Source organism: Bufo gargarizans, chromosome 3, assembly GCF_014858855.1.
Source record: "Bufo gargarizans isolate SCDJY-AF-19 chromosome 3, ASM1485885v1, whole genome shotgun sequence".
Taxonomy (NCBI): Eukaryota; Metazoa; Chordata; class Amphibia; order Anura; family Bufonidae; genus Bufo; species Bufo gargarizans.
In genome coordinates, this window is record NC_058082.1 from 425,819,678 (window position 1) to 425,842,987 (window position 23,310).

Here is a 23,310-nt window from a genome sequence, read left to right on the forward strand (position 1 = left end):
ACACACACGCTACTGTGCATTTCCAAGTCTAATTCTGTCAGTAAATCTATACCGGTCACCCAGCGCCTAAATACTAGGCCTCAAATTTATATTCAGCTGAATTTGAATAGAATACATTGGGCCAAATAATATTTTTGTTGTTGTGGTGAACGATAACAATGAGGAAAACATCTATTAAGGGACGCGGACGTGGACATGGTCGTGGTGGTGTTAGTGGACCCTCTGGTGCTGGGAGAGGACGTGGCCGTTCTGCCACATCCACACGTCCTAGTGTACCAACTACCTCAGGTCCCAGTAGCCGCCAGAATTTACAGCGATATATGGTGGGGCCCAATGCCGTTCTAAGGATGGTAAGGCCTGAGCAGGTACAGGCATTAGTCAATTGGGTGGCCGACAGTGGATCCAGCACGTTCACATTATCTCCCACCCAGTCTTCTGCAGAAAGCGCACAGATGGCGCCTGAAAACCAACCCCATCAATCTGTCACATCACCCCCATGCATATCAGGGAAACTGTCTGAGCCTCAAGTTATGCAGCAGTCTCTTATGCTGTTTGAAGACTCTGCTGGCAGGGTTTCCCAAGGGCATCCTCCTAGCCCTTCCCCAGCGGTGGAAGACATAGACTGCACTGACGCACAACCACTTATGTTTCCTGATGATGAGGACATGGGAATACCACCTCAGCATGTCTCTGATGATGACGAAACACAGGTGCCAACTGCTGCGTCTTTCTGCAGTGTGCAGACTGAACAGGAGGTCAGGGATCAAGACTGGGTGGAAGACGATGCAGGTGACGATGAGGTCCTAGACCCCACATGGAATGAAGGTCGTGCCACTGACTTTCACAGTTCGGAGGAAGAGGCAGTGGTGAGACCGAGCCAACAGCGTAGCAAAAGAGGGAGCAGTGGGCAAAAGCATAACACCCGCCGCCAAGAGACTCCGCCTGCTACTGACCGCCGCCATCTGGGACCGAGCACCCCAAAGGCAGCTTCAAGGAGTTCCCTGGCATGGCACTTCTTCAAACAATGTGCTGACGACAAGACCCGAGTGGTTTGCACGCTGTGCCATCAGAGCCTGAAGCGAGGCATTAACGTTCTGAACCTTAGCACAACCTGCATGACCAGGCACCTGCATGCAAAGCATGAACTGCAGTGGAGTAAACACCTTAAAAACAAGGAAGTCGCTCAGGCTCCCCCTGCAACCTCTTCTGCTGCTGCCGCCTCGGCCTCTTCTGCTGCTGCCGCCTCGGCCTCTTCTGCTGCTGCCGCCTCGGCCTCTTCCTCCGCCTCTGGAGGAACGTTGGCACCTGCCGCCCAGCAAACAGGGGATGTACCACCAACACCACCACCACCTCCGTCACCAAGCGTCTCAACCATGTCACACGGCAGCGTTCAGCTCTCCATCTCACAAACATTTGAGAGAAAGCGTAAATTCCCACCTAGCCACCCTCGATCCCTGGCCCTGAATGCCAGCATTTCTAAACTACTGGCCTATGAAATGCTGTCATTTAGGCTGGTGGACACAGACAGCTTCAAACAGCTCATGTCGCTTGCTGTCCCACAGTATGTTGTTCCCAGCCGCCACTACTTCTCCAAGAGAGCCGTGCCTTCCCTGCACAACCAAGTATCCGATAAAATCAAGTGTTCACTGCGCAACGCCATCTGTAGCAAGGTCCACCTAACCACAGATACATGGACCAGTAAGCACGGCCAGGGACGCTATATCTCCCTAACTGCACACTGGGTAAATGTAGTGGCAGCTGGGCCCCAGGCGGAGAGCTGTTTGGCGCACGTCCTTCCGCCGCCAAGGATCGCAGGGCAACATTCTTTGCCTCCTGTTGCCACCTCCTCCTTCTCGGCTTCCTCCTCCTCTTCTTCCACCTGCTCATCCAGTCAGCCACACACCTTCACCACCAACTTCAGCACAGCCCGGGGTAAACGTCAGCAGGCCATTCTGAAACTCATATGTTTGGGGGACAGGCCCCACACCGCACAGGAGTTGTGGCGGGGTATAGAACAACAGACCGACGAGTGGTTGCTGCCGGTGAGCCTCAAGCCCGGCCTGGTGGTGTGCGATAATGGGCGAAATCTCGTTGCAGCTCTGGGACTAGCCAGTTTGACGCACATCCCTTGCCTGGCGCATGTGCTGAATTTGGTGGTGCAGAAGTTCATTCACAACTACCCCGACATGTCAGAGCTGCTGCATAAAGTGCGGGCCGTCTGTTCGCGCTTCCGGCGTTCACATCCTGCCGCTGCTCGCCTGTCTGCGCTACAGCGTAACTTCGGCCTTCCCGCTCACCGCCTCATATGCGACGTGCCCACCAGGTGGAACTCCACCTTGCACATGCTGGACAGACTGTGCGAGCAGCAGCAGGCCATAGTGGAGTTTCAGCTGCAGCACGCACGGGTCAGTCGCACTGCGGAACAGCACCACTTCACCACCAATGACTGGGCCTCCATGCGAGACCTGTGTGCCCTGTTGCGCTGTTTCGAGTACTCCACCAACATGGCCAGTGGCGATGACACCGTTATCAGCGTTACAATACCACTTCTATGTCTCCTTGAGAAAACACTTAGGGCGATGATGGAAGAGGAGGTGGCCCAGGAGGAGGAGGAGGAGGAGGAAGAGGGGTCATTTTTAGCACTTTCAGGCCAGTCTCTTCGAAGTGACTCAGAGGGAGGTTTTTTGCAACAGCAGAGGCCAGGTACAAATGTGGCCAGCCAGGGCCCACTACTGGAGGACGAGGAGGACGAGGATGAGGAGGAGGAGGTGGAGGAGGATGAGGATGAAGCATGGTCACAGCGGGGTGGCACCCAACGCAGCTCGGGCCCATCACTGGTGCGTGGCTGGGGGGAAAGGCAGGACGATGACGATACGCCTCCCACAGAGGACAGCTTGTCCTTACCCCTGGGCAGCCTGGCACATATGAGCGACTACATGCTGCAGTGTCTGCGCAACGACAGCAGAGTTGCCCACATTTTAACGTGTGCGGACTACTGGGTTGCCACCCTGCTGGATCCACGGTACAAAGACAATGTGCCCACCTTACTTCCTGCACTGGAGCGTGATAGGAAGATGCGCGAGTACAAGTGCACGTTGGTAGACGCGCTACTGAGAGCATTCCCAAATGTCACAGGGGAACAAGTGGAAGCCCAAGGCCAAGGCAGAGGAGGAGCAAGAGGTCGCCAAGGCAGCTGTGTCACGGCCAGCTCCTCTGAGGGCAGGGTTAGCATGGCAGAGATGTGGAAAACTTTTGTCAACACGCCACAGCTAACTGCACCACCACCTGATACGCAACGTGTTAGCAGGAGGCAACATTTCACTAACATGGTGGAACAGTACTTGTGCACACCCCTCCACGTACTGACTGATGGTTCGGCCCCATTCAACTTCTGGGTCTCTAAATTGTCCACGTGGCCAGAGCTAGCCTTTTATGCCTTGGAGGTGCTGGCCTGCCCGGCGGCCAGCGTTTTGTCTGAACGTGTATTCAGCACGGCAGGGGGCGTCATTACAGACAAACGCAGCCGCCTGTCTACAGCCAATGTGGACAAGCTGACGTTCATAAAAATGAACCAGGCATGGATCCCACAGGACCTGTCCGTCCCTTGTCCAGATTAGACATTAACTACCTCCCCTTAACCATATATTATTGTACTCCAGGGCACTTCCTCATTCAATCCTATTTTTAATTTCATTTTACCATTATATTGCGAGGCTACCCAAAGTTGAATGAACCTCTCCTCTGTCTGGGTGCCGGGGCCTAAATATATGCCAATGGACTGTTCCAATGTTGGCTGACGTGAAGCCTGATTCTCTGCTATGATATGCAGACTAATTCTCTGCTGACATGAAGACAGATTGTCTGTTACGGGACCTCTCTCCTCTGCCTGGGTGCTGGGCCTAAATATCTGACAATGGACTGTTGCAGTGGTGGCTGACGTGAAGCCTGATTTTCTGCTATGACATGCAGACTGATTCTCTGCTGACATGAAGCCAGATCCTCTGTTACGGGACCTCTCTCCTCTGCCTGGGTGCTGGGCCTAAATATCTGAGAATGGACTGTTGCAGTGGTGGCTGACGTGAAGCCTGATTTTCTGCTATTACATGCAGACTGATTCTCTGCTGACATGAAGCCAGATCCTCTGTTACGGGACCTCTCTCCTCTGCCTGTGTGCTGGGCCTAAATATATGCCAATGGACTGTTGCAGTGGTGGCTGACGTGAAGCCTGATTCTCTGCTATGACATGCAGACTAATTCTCTGCTGACATGAAGCCAGATTGTCTGTTACGGGACCTCTCTCCTCTGCCTGGGTGCTGGGCCTAAATATCTGACAATGGACTGTTGCATTGGTGGCTGACGTGAAGCCTGATTCTCTGCTATGATATGAAGACTGATTCTCTGCTGACATGAAGCCAGATTGTCTGTTACGGGACCTCTCTCCTCTGCCTGGGTGCTGGGCCTAAATTTATGAAAATGGACTGTGGCAGTGGTGGGTGACGTGAAGCCTGATTCTCTGCTATGACATGAAGACTGATTCTCTGCTGACATGAAGCCAGATTGTCTGTTACGGGACCTCTCTCCTCTGCCTGGGTGCTGGGCCTAAATATCTGACAATGGACTGTTGCATTGGTGGCTGACGTGAAGCCTGATTCTCTGTTATGATATGAAGACTGATTCTCTGCTGACATGAAGCCAGATTGTCTGTTACGGGACCTCTCTCCTCTGCCTGGGTGCTGGGCCTAAATTTATGAAAATGGACTGTTGCAGTGGTGGGTGACGTGAAGCCTGATTCTCTGCTATGACATGAAGACTGATTCTCTGCTGACATGAAGCCAGATCGTCTGTTACGGGACCTCTCTCCTCTGCCTGGGTGCTGGGCCTAAATATCTGACAATGGACTGTTGCATTGGTGGCTGACGTGAAGCCTGATTCTCTGTTATGATATGAAGACTGATTCTCTGCTGACATGAAGCCAGATCCTCTGTTACTGGACCTCTCTCCTCTGCCTGGGTGCTGGGCCTAAATATCTGACAATGGACTGTTGCATTGGTGGCTGACGTGAAGCCTGATTCTCTGCTATGACATGCAGATTAATTCTCTGCTGACATGAAGCCAGATTCTCTGTTACGGGACCTCTCTCCTCTGCCTGGGTGCTGGGCCTAAATATCTGAGAATGGACTGTTGCAGTGGTGGCTGACGTGAAGCCTGATTTTCTGCTATTACATGCAGACTGATTCTCTGCTGACATGAAGCCAGATCCTCTGTTACGGGACCTCTCTCCTCTGCCTGTGTGCTGGGCCTAAATATATGCCAATGGACTGTTGCAGTGGTGGCTGACGTGAAGCCTGATTCTCTGCTATGACATGCAGACTAATTCTCTGCTGACATGAAGCCAGATTGTCTGTTACGGGACCTCTCTCCTCTGCCTGGGTGCTGGGCCTAAATATCTGACAATGGACTGTTGCATTGGTGGCTGACGTGAAGCCTGATTCTCTGCTATGATATGAAGACTGATTCTCTGCTGACATGAAGCCAGATTGTCTGTTACGGGACCTCTCTCCTCTGCCTGGGTGCTGGGCCTAAATTTATGAAAATGGACTGTTGCAGTGGTGGGTGACGTGAAGCCTGATTCTCTGCTATGACATGAAGACTGATTCTCTGCTGACATGAAGCCAGATTGTCTGTTACGGGACCTCTCTCCTCTGCCTGGGTGCTGGGCCTAAATATCTGACAATGGACTGTTGCATTGGTGGCTGACGTGAAGCCTGATTCTCTGTTATGATATGAAGACTGATTCTCTGCTGACATGAAGCCAGATCCTCTGTTACGGGACCTCTCTCCTCTGCCTGGGTGCTGGGCCTAAATATCTGACAATGGACTGTTGCATTGGTGGCTGACGTGAAGCCTGATTCTCTGCTATGACATGCAGACTAATTCTCTGCTGACATGAAGCCAGATTCTCTGTTACGGGACCTCTCTCCTCTGCCTGGGTGCTGGGCCTAAATATATGCCAATGGACTGTTGCACTGGTGGCTGACGTGAAGCCTGATTCTCTGCTATGACATGAAGACTGATTCTCTGCTGACATGAAGCCAGATTGTCTGTTACGGGACCTCTCTCCTCTGCCTGGGTGCTGGGCCTAAATTTATGAAAATGGACTCTTACAGTGGTGGGTGACGTGAAGCCTGATTCTCTGCTATGATATGAAGACTGATTCTCTGCTGACATGAAGCCAGATTGTCTGTTACGGGACCTCTCTCCTCTGCCTGGGTGCTGGGCCTAAATTTTTGAAAATGGACTCTTACAGTGGTGGGTGACATGAAGCCTGATTCTCTGCTATGATATGAAGACTGATTCTCTGCTGACATGAAGCCAGATTCTCTGTTACGGGACCTCTCTCCTCTGCCTGGGCCTAAATTTATGAAAATGGACTCTTACAGTGGTGGGTGACGTGAAGCCTGATTCTCTGCTATGATATGAAGACTGATTCTCTGCTGACATGAAGCCAGATTGTCTGTTACGGGACCTCTCTCCTCTGCCTGGGTGCTTGGCCTAAATTTATGACAATGGACTGTTGCAGTGGTGGCTGACGTGAAGCCTGAGTCTCTGCTATGACATGCAGACTGATTCTCTGCTGACATGAAGACAGATTCTCTGTTACGGGACCTCTCTCCTCTGCCTGGGTGCCGGGGCCTATATATCTGAGAATGGACTTTTCCAGTGGTGGGTGACGTGAAGCCAGATTCTCTGCTATGGGACCTCTCTCCAATTGATTTTTGTTAATTTTTATTTATTTAATTTTTATTTTAATTCATTTCCCTATCCACATTTGTTTGCAGGGGATTTACCTACGTGTTGCTGCCTTTTGCAGCCCTCTAGCCCTTTCCTGGGCTGTTTTACAGCCTTTTTAGTACCGAAAAGTTCGGGTCCCCATTGACTTCAATGGGGTTCGGGTTCGGGACGAAGTTCGGATCGGGTTCGGATCCCGAACCCGAACATTTCCGGGAAGTTCGGCCGAACTTCTCGAACCCGAACATTCAGGTGTTCGCTCAACTCTACTTACTATGAATACCTTCAATAAAAAGAGATTTGTTAAAAAAAATATATACATTCAGTATTCTGTATACCGCTGTATGGTGCCTTCACAATAAAGTAAGCAATGGAACATGCCACTATTTTCTTTTTCTAACAGATTTCATATGCCAAATTAGGGATTTGTAAAACATGGACTTGTGAGCTCTTAGTGAAATATAACTTTAACTAGGCATAGGGTAAGTCGCAGTGGTAAGATATTGGGAGAGATTTTCTAAGTAAAATGTGTCAGAACTCTGGGACATATTGCGCCAAAAAGTGGAGTAAGTGGCATGTGTGAAATCTTTTATGGGGTAATTTATCATTCTTTTAAACACTGAATAAATGCGTTAATGGTGGTTATATAAAGAATTAACTATCACAGAGGTAAACCACCTAAAATATAACTTTTAATAGTAAATATAAAAAATTACCATAAATCCCTCACGTGGGGACAATAGAACAAGACAGACAGACACACCAACATACATGGGCTGGATCAAGGACAGGTGGGAAAGATGGTATGGCAAGGAGCAAGCAGGCCAGAAGGGTCCCTAGTATAACCCTAAGGTGTCCCTTACTCGTGCTCAGCCCAGAGATGCACCCAGATGGTAGGAGCACTCTGTCCCCGTACCTGCCCTGTCTGTCCTTAGAACCGCCCTAAAACACACAATAGACCCTTATGGATGCCCAGGTCATATGATATAACAAGATATATACCGAAAAGATTGTCAAGATTCAATAGAGGTTCTCGTCTCGACGCGTTTCCCCATTAGATTTGGTTCATCAGGAGACCACTACAGAAAAACCAACGCAGTGCTAACACACCGCTAAATCTATACTTATACAATCCATAAAAGGAAAATAAACCAAAATACTGGAGCACCAAAGAAAAACACCTTCAAACCGCCTGACACACTACCAAATGTACAAAGATAATACAATAGCCTCATCTTAGTGCCCCCTGGAGCACTCCAAACCGCCTGGACAGACTTCTCAAAGATAAGTACAGCACGATTTATCTTTTTTCTGGAGTTTATAGGTACTCCCTTCCGCTGCATGTGCTGCTTAATTTACAGATACAGCACCGTTGACTAACTTTTAGGTGGATGTTTGTATTTGTACTTGTTTGCCACATGCTTTAGTGTTATACCATCCTGTCTATTGTATTATCTTTGTACATTTGGTAGTGTGTCAGGCGGTTTGAAGGTGTTTTTCTTTGGTGCTCCAGTATTTTGGTTTATTTTCCTTTTATGGATTGTATAAGTATAGATTTAGCGGTGTGTTAGCACTGCGTTGGTTTTTCTCTAGTGGTCTCCTGATGAACCAAATCTAATGGGGAAACGCGTCGAGACGAGAACCTCTATTGAATCTTGACAATCTTTTCGGTATATATCTTGTTATATCATATGACCTGGGCATCCATAAGGGTCTATTGTGTGTTTTAGGGCGGTTCTAAGGACAGACAGTGCAGGGACAGGGACAGAGTGCTCCCACCATCTGGGTGCATCTCTGGGCTGAGCACGAGTAAGGGACACCTTAGGGTTATACTAGGGACCCTTCTGGCCTGCCTGCTCCTTGCCATACAATCTTTCCCACCTGTCCTTGATCCAGCCCATGTATGTTGGTGTGTCTGTCTGTCTTGTTCTATTGTCCCCACGTGAGTAATTTATCATTCCCCCCTCCCACAACAGTTTTCTGGAGTAAAAACATTGGGGGAATTAATCATGAAGGAAAATATTTGAAGTCAGTTTGCTTGAGTTTTTGTTGGAGTACTTGGTGCCACATTTATCAAATGTCACGGGTAGTTTGATACATTTTTATTTTCCTTAAACCTAACACTTCTGTCTAGAAAAGTTATTTCAGTTTTCTTACTTCACCCTCCTACTGGAGGGAGATTGTGACTTTTTTGCAACAATAGCAAACTGCTAGGTGGAGGCTTCCGCCCAGCAGTGTTCCCGGGGACGTCATCGGCTCTGATGGGTGGGCTTTAGTGCTGCCCTAGCCGTTTTACAAGCTAGGGCAGCGCTAAAGCCTGCCCATTAGGGCCGGTGACATCACTGGGCTCACTGCTGGACGGAAGCCTCCACCTAGCAGTCCATATGGAGGGCCTGGTGCACCCCCGGATCTCCAAAAAATGCCTTTGCTGTGCACGATTCAGCGCAGGGTAAAGGAGAACATAGGAGCATGAAATGCTCTGATGATCTTATCAGTGGGGCCGGAGGGGTGAGGATGGGGATCAGTTCTAAACCCGGACAACCCCTTTAAGACCTTGTGTGAAAGGCTGGTCTTAATAAATGTCCCCTTAAGTGTCTGCAATAAACAAAACTCATTTTTACAGCTCTGTAATTTTTTATGGTTTTTTTTTTCTGTCAACACAAGATACTGTCTCCTGTACTTATGATGTGCACCAAGTAGTGAGTAAAGTCAGTGTAAAGTAGAAAATAATTTTTTTTGTATAATATGTGTTCACATGCACTAGTTTTGTGAAGTGTATTTTTGCTATGATTATTGTAAAATTGTAGCAAAAAAGGACATAAATCTCAGCAAAAAATACTACAAAACCAGCAAGTCAGACCACATGTTTAGACTGGTGCAGCATAGCCTGTAGCTTATTGGTAATCAGAAGGAAAAATTGTATCAGGATAAAAAATGAGTGGTAGTGGTCAGATATTCCAGGTTAACAATCAGATTAAGCACATACAATAAATCAGCAAGGGGGAAATAAGGTTACACATTTCTCCATGGTTCGCTACATAATTAAAGGGGTTCTCCTGGATTTTCAGAAAATCCTAGAATCTTCAGACCCCGTGGAAGAAAGATAATTTCTTCTGTACTTACCCCCTCCATTGCACATCTTGATGTTACTGTCTCCACCACACCCGCATTGGTTGCAGGCTCTTCCGCTCAGGTCCTGACCAGATGTCAGGACCAGTTTCCTGTCCAGCTGTATAATGTGTATGCAGAACCCCTTTAAGTATTCATGGTAAATCAGCATGGTTGCCAGCTGTCCGTAAATTCCTGGACCGTTGGTAAAACCGTGGTCTTTCTTCCACTATACATATAAAATGGCTCAATCTGTAGCCCATATCTGTACTTTTCTAATAGCTAATAAACAGCTCCTAAATACTCACTATAGCTAAATTCTTAGCAGTTTAGAATAAAAATTTGAATTTGAAAGTAGAAGCTATAGAGGGCAAACTGTTGACATTTTTGATAAAGACCAATTGGAATGATTTTAGCCCAAAATATGTAGAATACAATTATAAAAGGATGCCCACAAAGCTGTCCACAGCCTTAAAAAAAAAACAAAAAAAAAACTCAGGCCCTTTTGAGGATGGGAAATGTCCAGTTTGCAGCTCCCCCCATCTTCCTGACACCAGGCCTGAGTGCAACCATCTGTAGCTGCTTCCTTTCTGTGGGCGCCCATGTGCTTCCAGGGAGCTTATGGCCCATGGCCAGTTCCTCAAAGAACTCCTACTATAATCAGGCATTCTTTGGCATTACCAGTAAGATTCTCATTCAAAGGCAAGCATAATGTATTATAATCTAAGGTCTGAGTTTTGGATAATTTACTTAGCAATATGACTTAGGAAAATTGAGAAACAACAAGGACGGGTAAGTTTCATACCAATGACTGGTTTAATTGAGGTAATTTTAGCTCCTGCCTAAATTTGCATAGGCATATGATGTACCTCATATGGACAAGCTGATGTTAGCAACAGGCGCCCAATTTTCAAGCTTTATGAAGCCCTGAGTTTTGTGATGGCAACCAGTGGCTTTGTGTACTTTCAGAAGTGTGACTAAACACAGGCATATTTACTACAATACCATAAACCACTGCCATGCAATATAGCTGCTATTTTAATTTTTATGATATATGTCTCGTCGCCAGGTAGGCATTTTTACGAGACGACAAAATGCATTCACGCAAAATTTTTAAAATTTGGGTACCACTTGGCAGTTACATAGCTTCAGAAGACAAGCGAGTTTTGTAGAGATTTTGACAAATCTTAAAGGGAACCTGTCATCAACTTTATGCTGCCCATATTAACGGCAGCATAAAGTATAGACAGGTGAGATGATTTCAGCGGTCTGTCATTCATAAGTTAAAAGTAAGTGGTTACCGAGAACCAACATCACAATCATTGCAGACTGGGCCTGGAAAAGAGTCACAGCCACCTGAGAAGAGTCCTGGTTATTCATGAACTCCTGCTCTCCCTGCCCACCTGCTGATGACTGACAGTCTCCTACTAGTTTTCTCCCTTTCTCTCTAGGAGAGAACTGCCAATCATCAGCAGATTGGTCGGGGAGAGCAGGAGATGATAAATAACCAGGACTCTTCTCAGGTAGATCTGACCCTTTTAAAGGCCTGCGCTGTAATGATTATGACTTCATGGGATGGAAGAGATTCTGGCTCCTACCCTCTACCCTTTTGCCCCCATCCTGATCAATAAAACACAACAACCGAACTTGGTGTAAAGGCCGTAGCTACAATTTATTAAATAACTTTAAACGTAATACTTTTAACATATATTATAACCAAGAGACCGAGGGATCCTAGAAGGCAATCTGAGCATCCAATCCATGTTTTAAATCACTTTTTTACCCTCGGCCGCACTCTCCGACCCAAGGGCCCCAAATGCACGATTTATATCCCTGCAAGGCTATTAACCCCATCAGGGTCCCCAGTTTTCCATTTACCACCAAAACCTCATAGATGCATGCCGTAAAGATAAAGCCATGCACCTATACCAAAATATTGCCTCCCAGGATCCCCTTCTTTACTGCCACCAGACGAGATAGGTGTAACCTCACCTATGCTCATCCCTCCACACCTTCAAAGCCATTTCCAAACCATCGCGCAGGCCTAGCATCCACATGTCAATTCCAATGTCATTAAGATGCACTCCATCAGATCTCAAAAACAAAGGGGATGCCTCCTCCAATTCCTTATGTCGAACCACAAACCCACCATGCCGCTTCACAAATCGGCCCACCTCCCTATTGACCTTGGCCCTAGCCCTGTTCAACTTCTCCACCGACCGTGCCATCCACCAAACTCGCCTTGCCACTATAACCGACCACACCACCAACATAGATGGGTAATCAGCCCACAACCGCAGCATGTCCAATTTTATGTCCCTAATGACGTCTCTGGAACGACGAACACCCAAATCATTCCCTGCAGCATGAATGACCACAATATCCGGAGGGCGATCAAGAGAAACATAAAAACTGAATTCTGGCAACACCCGTCCCCACAGCAAACCTCGCAATCCAATCCAGTGGACCTGAAGCTCATGGCACTCAAAACCCAACTGCCTGCCGTTCCTCTGCACATCCGCTCTCTGAGCTCCCCAATAAACATACGAGTGGCCAAAAATCCAAGCCAGGCACAGAACAGAACAACCAATGAACAAAACAGCAGTTAATAAAGTGCACCCATCATACCTGAACCCCCACCACGCCTAGCTAACCGGCTATCCAACAGCTCACAGTAAATGAGGCCTAACATAGGAACGGAAACACGCGGATTCCCACCTACCAATACGCCAAATCACATCGTCCCCCCAAGCCCCACCGAGCAGCCTCAGTAGCAGCTCCAATCCGAAAGGAGTGCGATGCAAACTCCGTGGCCCGGAAACCCGCTGCCCCCAAACACTTTCTAAAAACTGCCACAAACTGATAAACAAGACAAGGCCGACCCATCCAAGTGCACGAACAATGCCCCCTCAACATCAGGCCGAACCCCCAGAACTCCTCCAAACACCTGATGGGGCAAACCGCAGAACCCCACAAAGGGCGGAGCACAAAACGCCTCCCCCGCCCCTCTGGATCCATTTTAGATCAACGCACCAAACAATCCAATCTTTCCAGGCAGCGCACCACATCCCCACGCCTCAAACCTCCATCTCCGCCTCTATTTCTTGCCACCAACTCAGACACTCGGAAAGCCCCGAAAAATGCCAGTGAAAAAAACGCACGAAACAGACACACCTCATACCCTGACACACAAGTAACCCCCAACTGGCTCCACAACAAATTCAATATCTCTAAATAAACCGGGCGGCGCGTATCCCTAGTGAACACATGTCTCTGATAACCCTTCAACGCCTGGCGCACCATAAAACATTTAGACACATCCGTCATGCCCCTCATGCGCAACCAAAAGGATATCGCTGACACCCGTTTCGAAACCACTGAATAAGACGAACCCGCACTAAACGCCAATCCTACCATATAAATCAGAAGCACCCGAAACTCCTCAACAGTACTACAGCCCCCAACCTGTTCAATCAACCGCTCCCACTGGGACCAAACCGCAGCATAAGCCGACCACGTACCTGTACTCACAGATCGTTGATGCAACGCAACCGAGACCCCAAGGCTACGCTCCAGAGCCACTGAGGATAAGGACGGCCGTGCTCCTCCGCCATCGGCTCTAGTCGACGAAAACGATCCCACTGAAAACGAGAAAGAGCATCAGCCACCGAATTCTCAACACCCGGAACATGAACTGCCACAAAACATGCATTCAACTCCAAACCCCTCAACAACAAATGCCGCAACAAACAAATCACCGGCGGTGAACTAGCAGATTGGGCATTAATAGCCTGCACCACGCCCATGTTGTCACAACAAAAAAAAACGAATCCTCTTGTTCCGAAAACAATCACCCCATAATTCCACCGCCAGCACGATGGGAAAAAATTCCAACAAGGCCAGATTAGTCAGAAAACCAGCCCTACGCCAGTCATCCGGCCACGACCCTGCACTCCATTGACCTCGCCAAGAAGCCCCGTAACCGCACGCCCCTGATGCGTCCGTAAAGAGCTCCATATCGACATTAGAAACCGTCTCGTCCATCCACACAGATCGCCCATTAAACAGAAGCAAAAAATTTCCCCAAACCTCCAGATCTGCCCTAACTTCTGCCGACAACCGCACAAAATGACTCGGAGCAACCACCCCGGCAGTCGCCATTGCGAAACGACAGCAAAAAACCCGGCCCATAGGCGGGATACGACAAGCAAAGTTTAGCTTACCCAAGACCGACTGGACCCTGCGCAACTGCACTTTCCGAAGTCCCCGCAAACCGGACACTTCCGGAACCAAATCCGCCAACTCATCCTTCGGCAAGCGACACTCCATGCGCTCCGTATCAATGACGATACCCAAAAACTTCACTGACGTAGCCGGACCTTCCGTCTTGTCCGGAGCCAACAGGACCCCAAACGCACCAGCAACACTCTCCATTGTATGTAACAAAATGGAACAAACTCGGGAACCTGCCGGCCCAACAAACAAAAAATCATCCAAATAGTGCAGTACCGACTTTCAACCAGCCTCCTGCTTCACTACCCATTCCAAAAATGAACTGAACTTCTCAAACAATGAACACGAAATCACGCAACATATCGGCAAACAGCAATCAACATAAAACTGTCCCTCCCAAACAAAACCCAACAAGTGAAAGCTCTCCGGATGTATAGGCAGTAAACGAAATGCCGCCTCTATATCCGTCTTGACAAACAGTGCCCCTTGCATGAAACGACGCACCCACGCCACCGCCGCATCAAAGGACATGTAGAACACAGAACATAACTCCGGGTCAATTCCATCATTTACCGAACTCCCACCCGGGTACGACAAATGATGAATAAGCCGAAACTTGTTCGGCTCCTTCTTAGGAACCAACCCCAATGGTGAAACACACAACTCCGGAAACGGCGGGACAGCAAACGGACCTGCGACACGCCCTGCATTAATCTCCTTCTCAATCCTTTCCCTGACAACCCCAGGTCTCGCCAACGCGGATGCCAGGTTCCGAACCACACCGCCCCCCCCCAAACCGAAGAGCACGGAATACGAAAACCGTCAACAAACCCCTGACGCAATAACTCCGCTGCCGCCCTATCGGGGTACTCATTTAGGAAGGGAAGCATCGCGCCCACCTTCACCGATGTCAAACCTTTTCTGCACAACATCCTGTCCTCTCCCTTTCCCCTTCTTAAAACACCGGGAAAAACTATGGGCACCCCCACACCCGGAGCATTCATGCTTAAAACGGCAGTCGGACAGGAACTTACAGTACCCCTCATTAAACTGCCAGCAGACCCCTTTCTTCCCGCCAGAGGGCGACTCTGCCGTACCCCCTGACGCGCCACGAAAGGGCTGACCACCCACCTTCTGGGCCGCCATCAGGCGCATCCAGAGGCTGATATCTTTGTGATCCCACCTAATACTGGGGCGGATAGCCTTGCGTTGACGAAACTGCTCATCATAACGCAACCACGCCACCCCACCGTACACCCTATAAGCCTCCCCAATAGAGTCCATATATCCAAAAAGCGCGGAACAATGTTCCGGTGCCTTTTCCCCTACCACGCTTGCCAAAATTGCAAATGTCTGTAACCAATTCATGAACGTACGTGGTATCAGTCGATACCGATGACGGTCCACCTCCTCTTTCTTGCAATCATCCAGCTTGACCCTATCTAAATTAAACTTCTCTAGGGGCAAAAGTGAAAAAATTTCAACATATTCGTCCCTATAAATCTTCTCCCTTACCTCTGGTTTCAGATGAGCCCCCAAAGGCCCCTCGAAACAGACATACACTTCCCCCCTAGCCGCGTCTGCCAACCGTACCACGTCATCCGTACCAGACTTACCACCACTACCGGTCGCCGCGACCGACGCCGAAGAAACCGCAACCGCAGGCACCGCCACAGCCACAGAATCCCCAGACCCACACCCCGCTACAGATTGTGAGACCGGACCAGCCGCTCCCACGCAGGCCGGCACCCCCTTCGACCACACCACCGCAGGCGATTGTCCGATCCCAGAACCCACCCTCGCTAACACTGCCGACAAACCGGATAACAACTCCTGCACTACCTGAGTACCCCCGTCACTCACAGACATTTCCCCCACAGCACCCTCCCCCCCACACTGACCCGCCCGTGGCGTCCTCTCACCTGGCTGTCCCTGGGGATGGATCCCCTCAGCCGCCGCACGCCTGAACTCCGTCTCCCGGACACTCGTGGAACCCACTGCCACCGCAACCGACTCAGCAGCGTCCCCGCAGGTCGCAAATTGGATGTCTTCATTTTCTGTGGACTCTTGCGCAAGCTCCCCTTCTTCCTCTGACCCCTCCGCAGGAAAACGGGAAGCAGGTACTCAAGGATCCATTGCCGCTACGTCATCCGCACCGCGTCCAGGCCCACCGGACGGTGACCGCACCAACCACCGTAGCGCTGTCACCCGGAACAGGTCCTCTAAATGCAGCACCCTCCGCAGATGCCCTATTAGGGGGCGGAGCCACCTGCCACTCACTGCTCCCCGCTGCAATTCCCTCCGGCGCCCACTAGGGGGCCTCAGCGCACCAAGATCTTCCTGCTCTTGCTGATGCTGCAGTTGCCTAGGGCCTGCCATCACTCCTGTCCTGACTGCAAACGCTGGCTGGGAGACCGGTGAGGGGTTAACCCTTCCCTCTCCCGCATGACCCGACCGCCGAGCGGGATCCCTCCCCGCGCGGCCTCACGCAGCGCTGGCTCTGCTACCCCGCTGCCGTACCAGAGGGTCCCTAACGGGGCTCCCAAGGCGCCGCCAGGTCCGAGTGGTAATCTCTGGGCTCAATCTCTCCGGAGGCCGCAACCTCTGCGCCCGCACTACAGAAACAGCGGGGACCGCAGCCGGGCTGGTCCACTGCAACACCGCCTGCAGCGTCTCCTGAACCCACTGCGACCCCCGACCCGCTGCAGCTGCCCTAACCTGCTCTAATAACATTTCAAGGGCGGACATGATGCCGTGCAACTTCTACCCATGCTATCCCTGACTGAATAAGCCCCACCCCACTATCTTCTAAACTCACATCCCATAACCTGCTCCACCCCTTCCTTTCTCCTACCGGAACACTCCCCTCATAAAATAATTAACCCTATCCGCCACTTACTTCCCCCTAAGTCAAGCCGCATTTCGCTACGGCTGCGCCCCGCTCCATTGCTTTTCTGATGCTGGTTCTCAGCAACCACTTACTTTTAGCTCATGAGTGACACATGGCTGACATCAGCAATTCTGTCACTACTTTATGCTGTCCTCAGTGAGATCAACATAAAAGTTGATGACAGGTTCGCTGCTTGGATAGACCTGGTGAATCTGGCAGATCTACTGCAGCAATGTCTGTTTCTTAAATTACCTAGATGAAATTTACCAGGAAGGACGCTTATGCAATACTGTTTAAGTATCTCTTACTGCAGTCTGTCCAAACACTTGCTCTGATGCGGCCAGTGATGGGAAGACACATTACATCATCCAGGAATTTGAGAGCTCAATTACTCATGTCTTTAAAATCCTACAGTCAGGGGGAAAAATACTGTTTTGTCTACATTAACTCTTTCCTTTCCCACCGAACGTCTGTCTGTTAAACATAGATGTGTAATCGAAATTTACCAGGGTTAAAATAAAATTCTACATTGTTTGGGTGGAGATAACTGCTCGGTCGCAAGTTGCTAAATATGCCGTAAAATCTAGACTGACTTCAATGGTGCAGGGGAGATTACAGACTACATTTTAAAGGGATTGGTCTCAGTTAAAAGTTAATACAAGGCACTTATTAATGTATTGCGATTGTCCAGATTGCTTCCTTTGCTGGCTGAATTCATTTTTCCATTACGTTATACACTCCTTGTATCCATGGTTATGACCACCCTGCAATCCAGCAATGGTGGTCATGCTTGAACACTAAAGGAAAAAGCGCTGTACTATCTGGTGGCCGGGACCATGGTAGCTCACATAGGCAAGCAGGCGCAGCAGCTCCCGTCCTGACCATCTCGTATCTGCACTGTTGTGGTGGTCATAACCCCTGGAAACGAGCAGTGTGTAATGTTATGTAAAAATGGAAGCAATATGGACAATCACAATACATTAGTAAGTGCCTTGTATTAACTTTACCTACGTGATAAATTCAATTTACTGAAGTGAGACAACCCTAGTAAGGTAGTATATAATATGTTTGTGAGATTTGCGACCTGCCATTAATTCTCCTAGTCCAGGGATGGAAGGGTAGGTGTTAATACTTTTAAACTATGAGAAAACCTTGGTAATTTATTTTTACCACATTTCAGGGAAATTGTTTCGTTATCACGAAGCACGAGGAAATTCGACTTTTGCGGCGAATCAAATTTTGCCTGAAATTCGGATCAAGGTTCACTTTGGATACTTCAATTTGCTTAACACTACCCATAAGTCATCTCAACCACCATAGGCATCTTTACCAATACACTGGGTACTTTGATAACCTACCCAGTTTTTATACGAACATAGGCTGCTTGACATGCTGTATGCTGACTACCTATATGTAGTGCAGTCAGTCTACCGTATCATGTGCTACTTGTGCAGGGGGTCAGGGACCCCCTGGGGATTCACCTATGCCTGTGGGCCAGTCCAAGCCTGACTATGGTGATGAACTGTCAGGACAATATTGATTATGCAATGTCCGCTCCCCGATCGGTCCGGAAAATACTTTCTTTCTCTGTGCAAGTCGGTCAAAATTGTCAAAGGAGCGATTGCTGCCAGAAGATTCCTCCGCCTAGGACCGACTTGCGCAGAGAGAGTATTTTCCGGTCCGATCGGGGTGCGCAGGGAGTCGGCGCATGCGCCGTGGACAAGTCGAAGCCGGTGCCAGTAGTCCGCACGGGCGCAGACTACAGTGTCCACTGCGCTTGCGCGAGATTACGGACCAGAGATTACATGACGTCAGGATAGTGCAGTGAATAAATTAAGTGGTAGGCGGTGCTTGGCTTCGGATTGATGGGCGGTGCTGGGCTCCAGGAGATCGTGGGACAACCCCTTGGGCTCCTGACAGAGGTGATTTACATATGAATAAGGCCTCTTTCACACTTGCGTTGTCCGGATCCGGCATGTACTCCACTTGACGGAATTACATGCCGGATCCGGAAAAACGCAAGTGTACTGAAAGCATTTGAAGACGGATCCGTCTTTAAAATGCTTTCAGTGTTACTATGGCACCCAGGACGCTATTAAAGTCCTGGTTTCCATAGTAGGAGCGGGGGAGCACTATACTTACAGTCCGCGCGGCTCCCGGGGCGCTCCAGAGTGACGTCAGAGCGCCCCATGCGCATGGATGACGTGCCGTGCGATCACGTGATCCATGCGCTTGGGGCGCCCTGACGTCACTCTGGAGCGCCCCGAGAGCCGCACGGATGGTAAGTATACTGCTCCCCTGCTCCCCGCTACACTTTACCATGCCTGCCAGGACTTTAGCATCCCGGCAGCCATGGTAACCATTGAGAAAAACTAAACGTCGCATCCGGCAATGCGCCGAAACGACGTTTAGCTTAAGGCCGGATCCGGATCAATGCCTTTCAATGGGCATTAATTACGGATCCGGCCTTGCGGCAAGTCTTCAGGATTTTTGGCCGGAGCAAAAAGCGCAGCATGCTGCAGTATTTTCTCCGGCCAAAAAACGTTCCGTTCCGGAACTGAAGACATCCTGATGCATCCTGAAAGGATTTCTCTCCATTCAGAATGCATTAGGATAATCCTGATCAGGATTCTTCCGGCATAGAGCCCCGACGACGGAACTCTATGCCGGAAGAAAAGAACGCAGGTGTGATAGAGCCCTAAGATTGCTTTTTATAAGAATATAAGGCACACAGAGCATAAACAGAGGGATCATTGTAAGCACTGCATGAAGACTAATGGGCACATATAAATATCTACATTTCGTTAATCCTGGTGACAGAATCCCTTTAATAACTGTGGCAGATCTAGACCCAGCAAGGTATAGATAAAGGGGGAGATTTATCAAACTGGTGAAAAGTAGAACTGGCTTAGTTGCCCATTGCAACTAATCAGATTCCACTTTTCATTTTGCAAAGGAGCTATGAAAAATGAAAGGTGAAATCTGATTGGTTGCTATGGGCAACTAAGCCAGTTCTACTTTACACCAGTTTGATGAACTTCCTTCCTCCCTGGACTTGTATGTGACAGGTTTATCTTAATACATTTCCCCATAATGTTTTAAACCTAGGATAGTTCATGCATGTAACATTGCATTTAGCCATCATGTGATTTAATGAGATGCTTGCACTGACCATGGGCATAAGATCTGTACTGGTGTCTCTTCATTTTCAGATAGACATGAGAACCTTCAACAAATGTACAGATGTATGTGAATGGCTTGTGCTCATGAACAACATGGTCTGCTGGCCTCAGCAGTCATGTGCTGTAAATGCTGGTATCACTGCTGAAGTCATACATTGGCTGCAGTGGTCACGTGACATCCTAGGATAGGTCATCAATATTTAATCTGTGGGGGTCCGACCCCTGGCACCCCATGGATCAGCTGTCTGGAAAGGCCATCATGCTCCTGTGAGCGTTGTGGCCTCTTCCTAGGCCAGTGAAGTCACATTTATCGGACACATGACCTAGATGCAGCTCAGTCACATTCAGGTGAATGGGCCTAGGCTGCAATACCAAGCACAGACACTATATGATGCAGGGCGCTGTGCTTGGTATGCTGTGAGGATGCTGTGGCGCTCACCATTGTACAATGGCTCTTCAAACAGCTGAATGGCAGGGTTGCTGGGTGTCTGACCCCTATGATCAGATATTGATGACATATCCATTCCTGAGGATAGGTCATCAATATCTTACTCTTGAAAACCCCTTTAATAGGTGATTCCCTTTTTTATTTTGATAGATATATGATTTACTGCAGCTTGCTTAATTTGTAAAACTCTTGGAAAATCCCTGCAATGTTACATGTTCTTATAGGAAATATTTTTGGGAACTGGAAATACATTTAAGGGGGTTTCACACAGTTTTTGAAAAAATATCTCAGTATGGAGTTTTTAGGACTTTTTTCCCCATAAAAGCACATGTCAAATGTTGGGGGGAAAAATGACACAAAAACACGTGCACAAATGGATTTGCCACTAAAATAAAATGGCCTAAATGGGAGGAAATGCTCAAAAACCCCAAACACTGTAGTGTGTTTATAACTGGGGGAGCAATTCCTCCGCATGTGATCCGTTGCTAGCGGCAATCCCCAGCAAAAAATGCATACAATGGAGGATGTCGGCAGTGGACCACATGTACCACAAAGGCATCCTACACAAGATGGAGTAGTGTGTGGATGAAAATATACAAATACATAAATCACTGCAAAAGGGCTCCGTTGTGTTCCTGACTGGAATACATTGGCTAAAGTCTCAGTCTTTAACATCAGCCTGAGGCCTCATGCACACGACAGTATTTTTTCACGGTCCGCAAAAACGGGGTCCGTAGGTCCGTGATCCGTGACCGTTTTTTCGTCCGTGGGTCTTCCTTGATTTTTGGAGGATCCACGGACATAAAAAAAAGGCGTTTTGGTGTCTGCCTGGCCGTGCGGAGCCAAACGGATCCGTCCTGAATTACAATGCAAGTCAATGGGGACGGATCCGTTTGACGTTGACACAATATGGTGCCATTTCAAACGGATCCGTCCCCATTGACTTTCAATGTAAAGTCTGGAGTTCTTTTATACCATCGGAATGGAGTTTTCTCCAATCCGATGGTATATTTTAACTTGAAGCGTCCCCATCACCATGGGAACGCCTCTATGTTAGAATATACTGTCGGATATGAGCTACATCGTGAAACTCAGATCCGACAGTACATTCTAACACAGAGGCGTTCCCATGGTGATGGGGACGCTTCAGGTTAGAATATACAAAAAAAACTGTGTACATGACTGCCCCCTGCTGCCTGGCAGGTGCTGCCAGGCAGCAGGGGGCAGACCCCCCCCCCCCCCCTGTTTTTAACTCATTGGTCGCCAGTGGGCCCCCCCTCCCTCCCCTGTAGTTAACTCGTTGGTGGTGGCCAGTGTGCGCCCCCCACCCCCCCTCCCTCCCTCTTTTGTAATAATAGCATTGGTGGCAGTGTGCGCCCCCCCCCCCCTCCCTCCCTCCCTCAATTGTAATAATAGCATTGGTGGCAGTGTGCGCCCCCCCCCTCCCTCCCTCTATTGTAATAATAGCATTGGTGGCAGTGTGCGCCCCCCCCCCCCCTCCCTCCCTCTATTGTAATAATAGCATTGGTGGCAGTGTGCGCCCCCCCCTCCCTCCCTCTATTGTAATAATAGCATTGGTGGCAGCGGAGTAGAAGCATCATACTAACCTGGCTGCTGGCTGCTGCGATCTCTGTGTCCGGCCGGGAGCTCCTCCTACTGGTAAGTGATAGGTCTGTGCGGCGCATTGCTGTCACTTACCAGTAGGAGGAGCTCCCGGCCGGACGCAGACATCGCAGCAGCCAGCAGGTAAGTATGAATCTTCTACTAGGGGGGGGCGCACACTGCCACCAATGTATTAAAAAAATAGAGGGAGGAGGGGGGGGGGGGGGGCGGGGGGGCGCACACTGCTACCAATGTTAATGCAATAGAGGGAGGGGGGGCCGCACACTGTGCCACCAATGCTATTATTACAATAGAGGGAGGGGGGGGCGCACACTGTGCCACCAATGCTATTATTACAATAGAGGGAGGGAGGGGGGGTGCACTGGCCACCAATGAAATTTAAACTGGGGAGGGAGGGGGGTCTGCCCCCTGCTGCCTGGCAGCCCGGATTTCTTACAGGGGGCTATGATAGCACAATTAACCCCTTCAGGTGCAACACCTGAGGGGTTAATTGTACGGATCACGGCCCCCTGTAAGAGATTGGGTGCTGCCAGGCAGCAGGGGGCAGTCATGTACACAGTTCGTTGTATATTCTAACTAGAAGCGTCCCCATCACCATGGGAACGCCTCTGTGTTAGAATATACTGTCGGATCAGAGTTTTCACGAAGTGAAAACTCAGCTATGAAAAAGCTTTTATGCAGACGGATCTTTGGATCCGTCTGTATGAAAGTAACCTACGGCCACGGATCACAGACACGGATGCCAAACTTGCGTGCATCCGTGTTCTTTCACGGACCCATTGACTTGAATGGGTCCGTGAACCGTTGTCCGTCAAAAAAATAGGACAGGTCATATTTTTTGGACGGACAGGATACATGGATCACGGTCTCGGCTGCAAAACGGAGCATTTTCCGATTTTTCCACGGACCCATTGAAAGTCAATGGGTCCGCGAAAAAAAACGGAAAACGGCACAACGGCCACGGATGCACACAACGGTCGTGTGCATGAGGCCTGAGGGATTAGCCAGTATTGTCAGTTGCATATCATTGTGGTGCA